The 12,122-nt window shown below is 39.3% G+C and overlaps 1 long non-coding RNA gene across 1 annotated transcript; it reads left to right on the top strand.

Annotated features, from left to right (window-relative positions):
* The first annotated feature begins 5,737 nt into the window (after positions 1-5,737).
* Positions 5,738-11,454, top strand: LOC122821248. Its single transcript, XR_006368981.1, has 2 exons — positions 5,738-6,042; positions 9,002-11,454. It is a non-coding gene; the product is annotated as an uncharacterized LOC122821248 (long non-coding RNA).
* Positions 11,455-12,122: the final 668 nt, after the last annotated feature.

The raw sequence follows: 12,122 nt of genomic DNA, 5'->3' as shown, positions 1-12,122 counted from the left end.
TGTTTTGGGCATTTTATAACTGATTTTAACAAACCATTGTTACAACAGGATTAGTGTAATTTTAAATAAAGCTTAATGGAAATTTCCCAATAAAAGCCCCAATATCTCTGTCAGGAGTGCAACAGAAGGCGCTGCAAAAATCTCTGCCTATATTATCTTTTCCTCTCAGTTATGGCACTGGCTTGTAGCAAGCCAGTGCAATGGCATTAACCTTTGACCTAATGATAATAAATAGGACTATCAGAACACCATATCTGTAGTTCTAACTAACACTCAGTTAAAACAGAGCTTCCATTTAGAACTACTGGCTGTTTAGGCCAGTAAATAAGAATTTAACTCAAACACTGTTAGGCATTGGATTAGTGTGGGCATTTAATATGAAGCTTATGTTTATTTTTCAAAATAAAAGCCTTATTTGCCCTCAGGTTAATGCATAAGGCGATGCAATAATATTAGAATGCTTTATATTCTTCTCAGGTTAGGGATCTGCCTTGCAGCAAGGCAGATCATTAAGATAAGACTTTTACCTTAAATAAACTATTAGCTATTTTTCTTACTTATTAGTCATTTTAAATATACTGAATGGAGTAAATCAATTACAGAAAACATTCAATGATACCCACATGCTATTGGCAACACTTAGGTAAAGATATGTTTGGCCTGCTTTGATCAGAAAAACTAACTGCTTCAAACTATTAGGATTCCATCTCTCCTGTGTGTTTCATTCTCATGACAGTTGAGCTGCTCTTTAGAACTACAAAGACTGAAGGTTAGAACTACAACATGGTGGAACTGTCAGTTACTACAGAGGAGGACTGAGCTGGCCTTTAGAACTACTTGTGTTTTGAGCATTATAGAAACGATTTAACACATTCACTGTTACACATGGGATAGTTTGACCATTTCTTATGATGCTTACTGAAAATTTCAAAATAAAAGCCTTGGCAATTTTTACATCATATATTTGCTCATTTTTGCTTGACATGATTGGTTTATCCAAATCACTCTTAGACACTGGATTAGTGTGGGCATTTAATATGAAGCTTACTGCAAATTTCAAAATAAAAGCCTCAATATGCCCTTCTGAATAGTGCACACGAGGCGGTGCAATGATATCATTCTGCATTATCTGTTCTCTCAGGTTAGGGAACTGCCTGTAGCAAGGCAGTTCATTAGCATTAGCCTTTTAGCTTAAATAAGCTATTACCTATTTTTCTTTATCTGCCATGTTTAGTATACTGAAGGAATTAAGTAAATTACAGAGAACATTCTAATAATATCCCATGCTACTGAGAGTATTCATGCCAACATTAGCATTTTGCTCATTTTAGCTAATACACTTACTTTATCATACTGAATGGTGCATGTCCAGTTTACTTAACATTCTTGTGATTCTATTGATTACATTGCAGCTTAGCATTGATGCTAATTTAGCATCAGAACGCTGGGTCCAAACCGACGTTTTGGCAGGCCCCAGTTAAATCAGCAGCAGGAGAGCAGTGACTGACTTCCAAGTCAGTCAATTTGCATTGCATGGCAGGTTGTTCTACACAATAGAATTTTTATTCTTATTATTCTTCCGTCACCGAATGCGCGCATCGCCAGCAGCCCACCACAAAGTGGTATCAAAACGCGGCTCGGTCCCGGAGGAGCTATTATTTTATAAGGAATCGGACTTATGACGGCGACGTAAAAGTAAAAACGAGCAAAATTTCCAACTGCGAAACGCAGAGCATAACTGAAACCAACTGCCAGTAGAGTGAGAATTTAAGCAGATTTTTGACCCCAAAGCGATTTTGAAATCGCCACACGCCCACAAATATCGCCCGATTGGTATCAAACTCGGTCATGACATTGATACGCTGCTGCGCAAAATGTGTTCGATATTTCTCTAGCATTTACGGTTTTCTGTCAAGGTGCTTCAGAGTGAAATTATGGGACAGGGTAACTGACGCCTCCTGATTCACTTCCATGTATTTCTGAAAAGTTTCTGCACAATTTTTGTCTCATCACTGCAATTACTGTGAATGAGGTAAAAATATGAATTGCGGTACTATCGGAGACAAATAGCCCTCTTATACGCTTCAAACGGTTTTCAAATATGTATTACGGTTCCTGAACGGCAAAGGTTTGTTCGAGTGCTTTTTCCATATTAATTGGCTGGGTGTCTCACAAAGATAGAATTTTTTCCCCTTTCTGTCTCACACATGAAAGTTAGCAGCTGATCCATTACCATAGCAACGGAACACATGAGGCCAGAGCAGCTGATTTATGGGAGGACACTCTGGAATGAGCTGGCCTTTAGAACTACTTGTGTTTTGGGCATTTTATAACTGATTTTAACAAACCATTGTTACACACAGGATTAGTGTAATTTTAAATAAAGCTTAATGGAAATTTCCCAATAAAAGCCCCAATATCTCTGTCAGGTGAGTGCAGCGCCGTAAGGCGCTGAAAAAATCTCTGCCTATATTATCTTTTCCTCTCAGGTTATAGCCAGTGCAATGGCATTAACCTTTGACCTAATGATAATAAATAGGACTATCAGAACACCATATCTGTAGTTCTAACTAACACTCAGTTAAAACAGAGCTTCCAGTTAGAACTACTGGCTGTTTAGGCCAGTAAATAAGAGATTTAACTCAAACACTGTTAGGCATTGGATTAGTGTGAGCATTTAATATGAAGCTTATGTTTATTTTTCAAAATAAAAGCCTTCATATTGCCCTCAGGTTAATGCATCGTAAGGCGATGCAATAATATTAGAATGCTTTATATTCTTCTCTCAGGTTAGGGATCTGCCTTGCGCAGCAAGGCAGATCATTAAGATAAGACTTTTACCTTAAATAAACTATTAGCTATTTTACTTACTTATTAGTCATTTTAAATATACTGAATTGAGTAAATCAATTACAGAAAACATTCAAATGATACCCCACATGCTATTGGCAACACTTAGGTAAAGATATGTTTGGCCTGCTTTGATCAGAAAAACTAACTGCTTCAAACTATTAGGATTCCATCTCTCCCTGTGTGTTTCATTCTCATGACAGTTGAGCTGCTCTTTAGAACTACAAAGACTGAAGGTTAGAACTACAACATGGTGGAACTGTCAGTTACTACAGAGGAGGACTGAGCTGGCCTTTAGAACTACTTGTGTTTTGAGCATTATAGAAACGATTTAACACATTCACTGTTACACATGGGATTAGTTTGACCATTTCTTATGATGCTTACTGAAAATTTCAAAATAAAAGCCTTGGCAATTTTTACATCATATATTTGCTCATTTTTGCTTGACGTGATTGGTTTATCCAAAGCACTCTTAGACACTGGATTAGTGTGGGCATTTATTATGAAGCTTTCTGCAAATTTCAAAATAAAAGCCTTCATATTGCCCTCAGGTTAATGCATCGCCGTAAGGCGATGCAATAATATTAGAATGCTTTATATTTTTCTCAGGTTAGGGAACTGCCTTAAGTAGCAAGGCAGTTCATTAGCATTAGCCTTTTATCTTAAATATACCTATTTTTCTTACTTATCTGCCATGTTTAGTATACTGAAGGAATTAAGTAAATTACAGAGAACATTCTAATAATATCCCACATGCTACTGAGAGCATTCATGCTAACATTAGCATTTTGGCTAATTTTAGCTGATTCATTTAGTTTATCATGCTGAATGGTGCAAGTCCATGTTAGTCAATATTCTTGTGATTCTCCACATAGTTCTTTGGAATTTTTGAACTTAGCTTAGCATTGATGCAAATTGTTAGCATCAGAACGCTGGGTCCAAACCGACGGGCACACTTTGGCAGGCCCCAGTTAAATTTCTTCAGGAATTTTCTAGTTCTTAACTTATTCTTCCGTCACCGTGAATGCGGCTCGTACCGCTGCGAGCCCACCCACAAAAGTGGTATCAAAACGTGCGGCTCGATCCCGGGAGGTGTGCTATTACTTTTGGTGGGCTTTGGAGTTACCATGGCGACGTAAAAAGCAAAAAACGACCCCAAAATCACTAACGAGCTCACCAGGTGCAAGTCTCAAATGGTCAAGGGGACGAGGCAACCAGTAAATCCTGAAAATACCCTATTTTTGAGGATTTTCTGTGTCGTCATAACCTTATGTAGAAACGCCATTCAAACTTCATTTTGTAGATACGTCCGTGATCTCTTTTATAGTGAAGACAGCACGTCAATATGTATTATGGTTTGTCCACAACTTCTTTCTAAGCGACCCAAAGTTTTTGATTTTTGGAAAAATCAGAGTGTGAAGGCCGCTCCGCTAGAGTGAGAGTCAGAGCGACATTTTGACCCCAAATCATTTTTTAACTCGCCCTCACGCTCACAAATATTGCATGATTGGTATCAAACTTGGTCCTGACATTGATACGCGTGCCTGCTCCGGTCAAATGTTTTCAAAAATTATCTAGCGCTTACAGTTTTCTCTCCAGGTGCTTCAGAGCAAAGTCATGCACCAGGGTAGCAGACAGATCTCACTGATTCACTTCCCTGTAGGTCTGAGAATTTTCAGACCTTTACACTTTTTTATCTCATCGCTGTTAATACTGTGAGTGAGGTAGAGATATGAATGGCGGGACTATGTGAGGCGACAAATAGCCGTCTCATATGCTTCAAAGCGGTTTTTGAATATGTATTACGGTTCCCGAGCAGGAAACAGTTGTTTGCAATGCTTTTTTAGTCAAACTGGCTGGCTCAAACAGAGAATTGTCTCCCCCTGGATGTCTCACTCACAGCTGGCAGAGAGGATTATTTACCATGGCAACGGAACCCAGAGCAGGGAGAGCTGCTTAGACTACAAATACGCATCACTGTAGTTCGAACTACTAGTTCAGTTAAAACAGAGGAGGACTGAGCTGGCCTTTAGAACAACTTGCTGCTATGGGCTGTATATAACTCATTTAACCCTGTCACTGTTACACATGGGATGAGTCTAGCCCTTCAAAATGAAGCTTACTGAAAATTTCAAAATAAAAGCCCTTGAACATTTTTACATCAGGTCATTGCTTTTTTGAGCGTTATATGACTGATTTAATCCAATGACTGTTACACATGGGATGACTTTGACCCTTTCAAATGAAGCTTAACAAAAATTTCAAAATAAAAGCTTTGGCAATTTTTACATCATATATTTGCTCATTTTTGCTTGACATGACTGGTTTATCCAAAGCACTCTTAGACACTGGATTAGTGTGGGCATTTAATATGAAGCTTACTGCAAATTTCTAAATAAAAGCCTCAATATGCCCCTCTGGACAGTGCACCGCTGGAGGCGGTGCAATGATATCATTATGCATTATCTGTTTATCCGAGGTTAGGGAACTGCCTTGCGCAGCAAGGCAGTTCATTAGCATTAGCCTTTTAGCTTAAATAAGCTATTTTCTATTTTTCAGACTTATTAGCCATGTTTAGTATACTTTATGGAGTAAGTAAATGACAGTAAACATTCTAATGATACCCCACATGCTACTGAAAGTATTTATGCTTACATTAGCATATTTGCTCATTTTAGCTAATGCACTTGCTTTATCATACTGAATGTTGCATGTCCAGCTTACTTAACATTCTTGTGATTCTCCACATGCTATTGATTACATTGCAGCTTTCTTTAGCATCGATGCTAATTCTTAGCATCAGAACGCTGGGTCCAAACCGACGGGCACACTTTGGCAGGCCCCAGTTAAATTTCTTCAGGAATTTTCTAGTTTCGTCATTTATTTTTCACTCATTTATTTACTACAAAAGTGACAAACATTGGGCCTCTGTCCTGAGGAACAGATGAGTTTTGAAACAGAGCTGTGAGTCACTCTGTGGTTTCTTACAAACTTCTCCTTCTTGTGTGTTTAGTGAAGCTCAGGGCCACGAGAATCCAGTGTTTCTGGGCGGATCCCCGCAGATAAAGACCCGGACTGTTTCTCAGATCCTGACCCGTCAGCCCTCTGAGACCAGTCGCCACTTACTGTCGGACCCGGGAACGCCCCTCTCTCCTCCCACACATGGCAACGTTTTCTTCCCATCCGAAGGTAGGAACAGAAGGAATCTGTGCCTTCATATTGTGACTGCAGTTGAAAAGAAAAACCAAGTCTGTTTGGAGATAAAAGAAAATGTAACAGACTTTTGGAGTAATAGTTTGTTGAATCATTTTTTGATTCTGCATCCAGTCTTCTTTGGTGGAACTCCATCAGCATCCCACGTCTTGGCTTGGTGACGTTTACCCACTTTGTCCAGCTGAAGTTTTCTAAATCTACTAGATTGTGAGGAAATTTGTGGCCCAACAGTCCAGCTTTGGTTAATCCAACCACAACACAAGATTTTTAGAGATGTTGTGATTTTTTGACCCTCCTCCTTTGTCTGACATATGGCAGTGTTACAGGCTCTCAGCATGCTGGCAGCCTCCCTGACCCTGACTCATGTAAGACAAACCTTTACTTCTATAATGCAGTAGATATCTTGTGCCCTTCTCCTGACTGATACTTTTGGAAAGTAAATTCTTTGGAAACTGAATGAAAAACGAGATTTTAAATACCTAAATGATGAAAAGGACTAAATGTGAGGAAACTCCTGCTGAACCTTATTTCAGGTTAAACAGGTGTGAACTGGACAGCCCTGAAATGGATCAATAGGAGCCTCAGAAGGTATTAGTTTATACATTTATGCATAAAGCCTCCCAAACAGATTTTTTTTGTTTTTCAGGTGTGTACAGGATGTATGATGGATTAAAGGAAAGAAAGATCATCTAGTTTTGTTTACATTACAAAATACAATCATTTTAAAATGATTGGTGTTCTTATTGCAAGTATTATAATTGTACACACATATGACGCTTCCTCCAAATGTATTTTGTCAATTTTTGCTCATTAATCTTTAATAAATATTGTAAAAGGGTTTTAAAAGGAGAAAAATTGAGCAGCACTCTCTGAAAGTCTTTAAGTTCCTTGCAGAAAAGTTTAAGCTTGCAATGTAAAGCATAGATCTGGTTTCAGGTTGATTTAAACTCTAGGTTTTCTAGGTCAAGAACTCTGGCTGAGTCATAAATGACTTTCAGAGTTAACCAGCAGACTGCCCCGCAGGATCTAATCTCATCTTTTAGCTCATATGCCAGACCTGACACAGTTTACCTTCAGCTCTGAATCAACTGTTGAGTCAGTCATTGACTGAATCCTCTCTACTGAATCCCCTCTACTGAATCCTCTCTACTGAATCCTCGCTGCCATGCTGAGTTTTATTGAGAAAAAACAATGAAAGATTGCTTTAATGATTACATATTCTTTTAGGCTAAATTCTTTTTTGAAAAGCTGGCAAACTTGGCATTTTCTTTAAAGAAAACTCCACACTGTCTTCTCACTGAACTGCAGAGTTCTGCTGGTTCTTGTCTTTCTGTTGGACCTTCAAATTTTTCATTTTGGCCAAACTGAGGCGACTCAAGAACCACAGATCCAATCAGGCTCCATCAGTTCAGTTCTCACTGTCATAAATGACTGGAACACTAAATAAGAGAACCGTATCATTTAGTTAATCTGTTAAAAACCAATATTTTGTTCTACGTGATGCAGTGAGGAAATAATTTGTGTGTCTCAAGGTTTTCAAATTCACTTCTTACTCAAGCTATTAACATCTGTGCTTGCAGCATCGTGTGAAAGTATTGCACAAGGTAATGACTCGGAAAGTTTAAATTTCAAAATCTAGAGTCTGATGCAATCCAGTACAACTATGACTCCATCCATATCAGCTGAAATATTCTGTCTTGCAAAAATACATGTTCACACGTAAACCATCCTGGCAGATGCTGATAAAGCTGACAGGTTTAACTTGTCTGTTACATCTACTGTCTACTCAGTTTTCAGCCCAACATCCTCTTCTGCTGCTTTTCCTTGACCGAACGTAGAACATCAAACCTTCGGAAAGTGGAAGAGTTTCCATTCCAGCTGTTTTTTTAAATCTACGGGCAGCTGGGCAGACATTCCTGGCATTCTCAGGTGGATTATTGAACTGCCTTGAAGAAATATCTCAGCAGATGAAAAATTTGCTCTAAAGCTGTTCTACAGCAATTCAAAAAGAATTCCAACCAGTTTAGAGGTCTGTGACCCACATTGTTGCTCTTATTGGTGACGAGCCAGTTTACCAAACGACGGCCAAAACAAACAGGCTCTGCATTACTTTAACTGATTTGCAACTCCTGATTTAATATCAATGTTCCTTTTTAAAATGACAAATAACTACAGACTACAAAACACCTCTGAAGGTGTTCTGTGGTTTGTGGTACAGAGATGTTAGCAGCAGATCAAAGTCATGGAAAGTTGGGATCCATTATGGATTAGACTCGTTTGATCAGCACATCCCATAGATTCTCATTGGGATATTGTAACGAGTGATAAATTCAGTTTGCTTTAAGCACATCCTGAAGTTTTGGCCTGGCTAAAATTTCTCCTTCATGTAGCAGAACTACATGAAAGCTTGTAGGTTATTTAGCTTTTTACTGCAACAGGAAAGGTTCAAATATTTTTAATATCTTGAAAAATGAAGTATTCTGAATCCTGAAGGATTTCCGCTGACATCTCTCCCAGATGTTTTGTAGAACTACGCACACTGAGGTTTGGTGCTGTGAAGAATCTTCAGCTCTACAGAGTTTAACATGAACTTCCCTGTTATCTCAATGTTGCAACTCTGGGTTTGACTCTTGGTTCTGCTTTTTTCTCTTCTTTTTACAGTTTCCAGCAAAACACCAGTCATTCTGTGAATTTTGTCAGTCTGTCTGCCCACATTTGAATCGATGTGGTGAAAAAAAAACGTGAAAAACACAAATGTTGTCATTCGCCTTTTGGAGAGTCCTGTCATATATGTGCAGGAAGTGCAGTGCTGAATCTGCAGACGCCTTCATATGTCATTTCACATCTGTCAGCAGAAAGTCTCGAAGTGATTGTGTTTTTGTGGATACCACTGATTTCTATGTCCTCACTGATTTTCACTTGTTTTCCTTTTCAGACATCATCCCTGAGAATCCAGACTTGGTGCAGATTTAAAGCCCATTCTTCACCTAACTGTTGACCTGGAAAGATTCCTGCAGCTCTTCTGTTCTTCCCTTCATTTTAATACCAAAACTATCCTCATGAGCTTCACAGTAACTGCATAAACACTTATTGTTCCTGTCTGGATTTGTCATCTGTTCATTGTCTGGACTGCAGGAGGGAGGAGCGCTGCATTTCTGACCCACATACCATTTCCACCTGCAACAACATCTGCAGGCCAACGGGTTGCATCTGATCTTCAGGCCAAACTCTGACAACAGCTCACAGACCTGGCTCTGCCGGTGTCTTTCATTAACCCTGTGAGAAGTGTTGAAAGTGGGAGTCTCGCTATTAGCAGGCAGCGAATGATTTACTCAGCTTTTAGAGAAAATCATTTAAGCAGCAAGTTCTCGTGAGCTCAAATCCCCACAGAGTTCAAATGCATCATCTGAACTCTGTTCTCTGTCATGTGAACAGAGAACAGAGTGGTCAAATTTATACTCTCAAACCTCCTATTGTGAATGCATCAGTTTTCTTTTGCTGGTCATTAGAGAACTGTCAGGTAAACAGTTTCATAAAATAACGAGTCATTATAGAGTCCATGTTCATGTTGTGTACAGGAATCAAACCAACAGACTCTGAAGCCCCTTTCAAAACTCTTCAAAACTTCTGGCAATCTATCTATTTTCTAAAAGGACCAAAGCAGCAAGAAGGGTTAAAGTCAACCCACCACAGCTTCCAAATAAGGGATCAACAGGACTTATGTAAGGGTTAGCTGGCATTGACAGCTTCTTTTACAAAATACTTCAAGCAAAGACTGGCCTCTTCTGGCTGGATTTTTCTGCGAGGACTGGAGAGGTAAGACAGGTTTGGTGCCAGTCAAACTACACCTCTGAGTCGCCAACCGAGGTAACGATGGCACTGAAAAGTTGACAAGATTAACAGGATGTAGCCATCAGCTCTTTCATCTCACAGTTTAAAGCAGGACTTGCGGCTCCAAGGTGGTAAAGGCGGCAGAAGCCATTCTGCCGTTTTGTGCCAAGCACAGCAGAAATACTCGATGTACCAAAGGGTTTGGGCTTTATGGCTCTACAGCGTTATGTAGCAACAGTCTTATTTTACAAACAGACAGACTCAGCTGCTCATTTGTCATGTTTGTGTTTGCAAACAGAACCACCAATCAATGCAGCGACGATACCTCAACAGTCGACTTGTGTGAGGTTTATTGGCTTTGCGGCCTGAGGGCGTGAAGTAGAGTTTGCAAACATCAGTCTGTGCCACCAGATCAACACAAGATTTAACATAAAACCAAACCAAGCACTTAAATCAGACTGGGAGAGGCACCCAGTGGGGGCGTGATGGAGCCACTGGTGGGCAGTGGGCAGATGAGTCTGGTGCGGGTTGTTCAGGGCAGAACACATTGGTGACCAATGACCTAAGACAAAAACTGTGGCCTTATTGTTTTCTATTGAATTTCCAATAGAAAGGCACTGATGTGCATCAGAGGGACCAGTTGGTCCCATGGCACTCCCCAGTATCCATTCCCCAGTAAGAAGAAACCTATTGACGGGAGGTTGTATGAGACACTTGTTGTTTTATGATACAACTGTTTTGTGAAAGAGGTTTTAGGTGTGATGAGACCAAATATTCTCCAAAACGTGGCATTACGTTTCTTTTTGTATAATTTCTTTGAATTTCTTTCTGCCTTTGTGCTACCTCAGACACGTACCGCTTCTGTTTCTCTGAATACTTTCCTTCCGTCCTGTACTTTTTACAACTTTTACAAGCCTTAAACATACTTGTATAATTAAAAATAGATTTAATTTTTAGAGGAAGATTTAATTGTTGTCTCTGTGTATAATTATGGTGAAAAAAAATCATTTGTTTTTCTTGAATGTAGCGTCATAGATACTACCGAAACAAACAAACAGAAAATCTTCCAGGAGTTGAACTCGCTGCCGTTCAGACACTTCCTCTGGATTTCACTGTGTTTATGTCTATCAGGGTAAAGGTTCAATCCTACTTTTTTATGTTTGCAATGAGGTCTGATAAGCCAAAACTGTTAAATGCTTTGAAATGTCAGTCGTAGCGACGCTGAGGTGTTGCTGCATCACATTGACTGTTAACTCACTGGTAGCGGAAATCATCTGAAGAAGAAAATGTCTAACAGGTTTATAGGACAGAGTAACATTTTGTTTCGTTTAGACGTGAGCCTGCTTACGAGTTTATGGGTGTATATTTGTGTGTAAAGAAGGGATTAAAGTTTTAAGAATTGATTTCTGGTTTCCCTGAAAAATAATGTTTGTATGCTTGATGACTTTTATATTGTACCTGTGTGTTTTTATACTGTAAAAAGCTTGCATGAGGGGATGGTTCTTGCTTCTAAACAGCCCTGTTGTTATTCTGTACAATAAAAATGAAACTCTCGAAGCATTCTGTGCCGTCTGTGAAATCCTTGTTTCTCTCAAATGACAGATCTACAAAAACCATTTCTCTACAAGGACATGCTGCTGTCCAGGGAGTCGTAGCAGATAAAACAAGGCTGTTCCACTTGTGTGCCTCGGAGATGCTGTTCACCAGAGAGGGGCCGGCAATGAGGACGGAAACCAATGAAAACAATGTTTTTATAAGAGGAGCCAGAGCTAGAAGGTCTTCTCTGCACAGTGCAGTAACAAGAACCTTTTTTATCTCACGATTTGTGCCACCCACGTCCTGAAGGGTAGAGCAGCAACGTCTCTTATCTTAACAGACGCATCAAAAAAGCTTTTTAAAGAGAAAAGGCAATGTTCACTGTTGTCTTTTAGAAACTGTTTTGTGGTTTTCCTGTTGACAAAACAACGTGTTTCCTGAGTCTACGCTGCCAGCTTGTACTGCCTTTAATTTTCTGAGGTATCTGTGTTTTATATGTGTACTATTTGCTTTATCTTACATAGAGTGTGATGAGTAGCCAGTCTTCCATTGAGTAAATGTAGAAATGAAGTTTTGTAGGAATATATATGAAGGAAAGACATATTGGCAGGAAATTAAGGGACTAAAAATGATAACTTGGTAATAATTTTGTGTTGGAGGAGGAAGTTCTGAACTGTTTTTCAATGGAA

The sequence above is a fragment of the Gambusia affinis genome, linkage group LG19 (assembly GCF_019740435.1).
Source record: "Gambusia affinis linkage group LG19, SWU_Gaff_1.0, whole genome shotgun sequence".
NCBI classification, from domain to species: domain Eukaryota; kingdom Metazoa; phylum Chordata; class Actinopteri; order Cyprinodontiformes; family Poeciliidae; genus Gambusia; species Gambusia affinis.
This window is presented reverse-complemented; position numbering and strand designations above follow the sequence as displayed.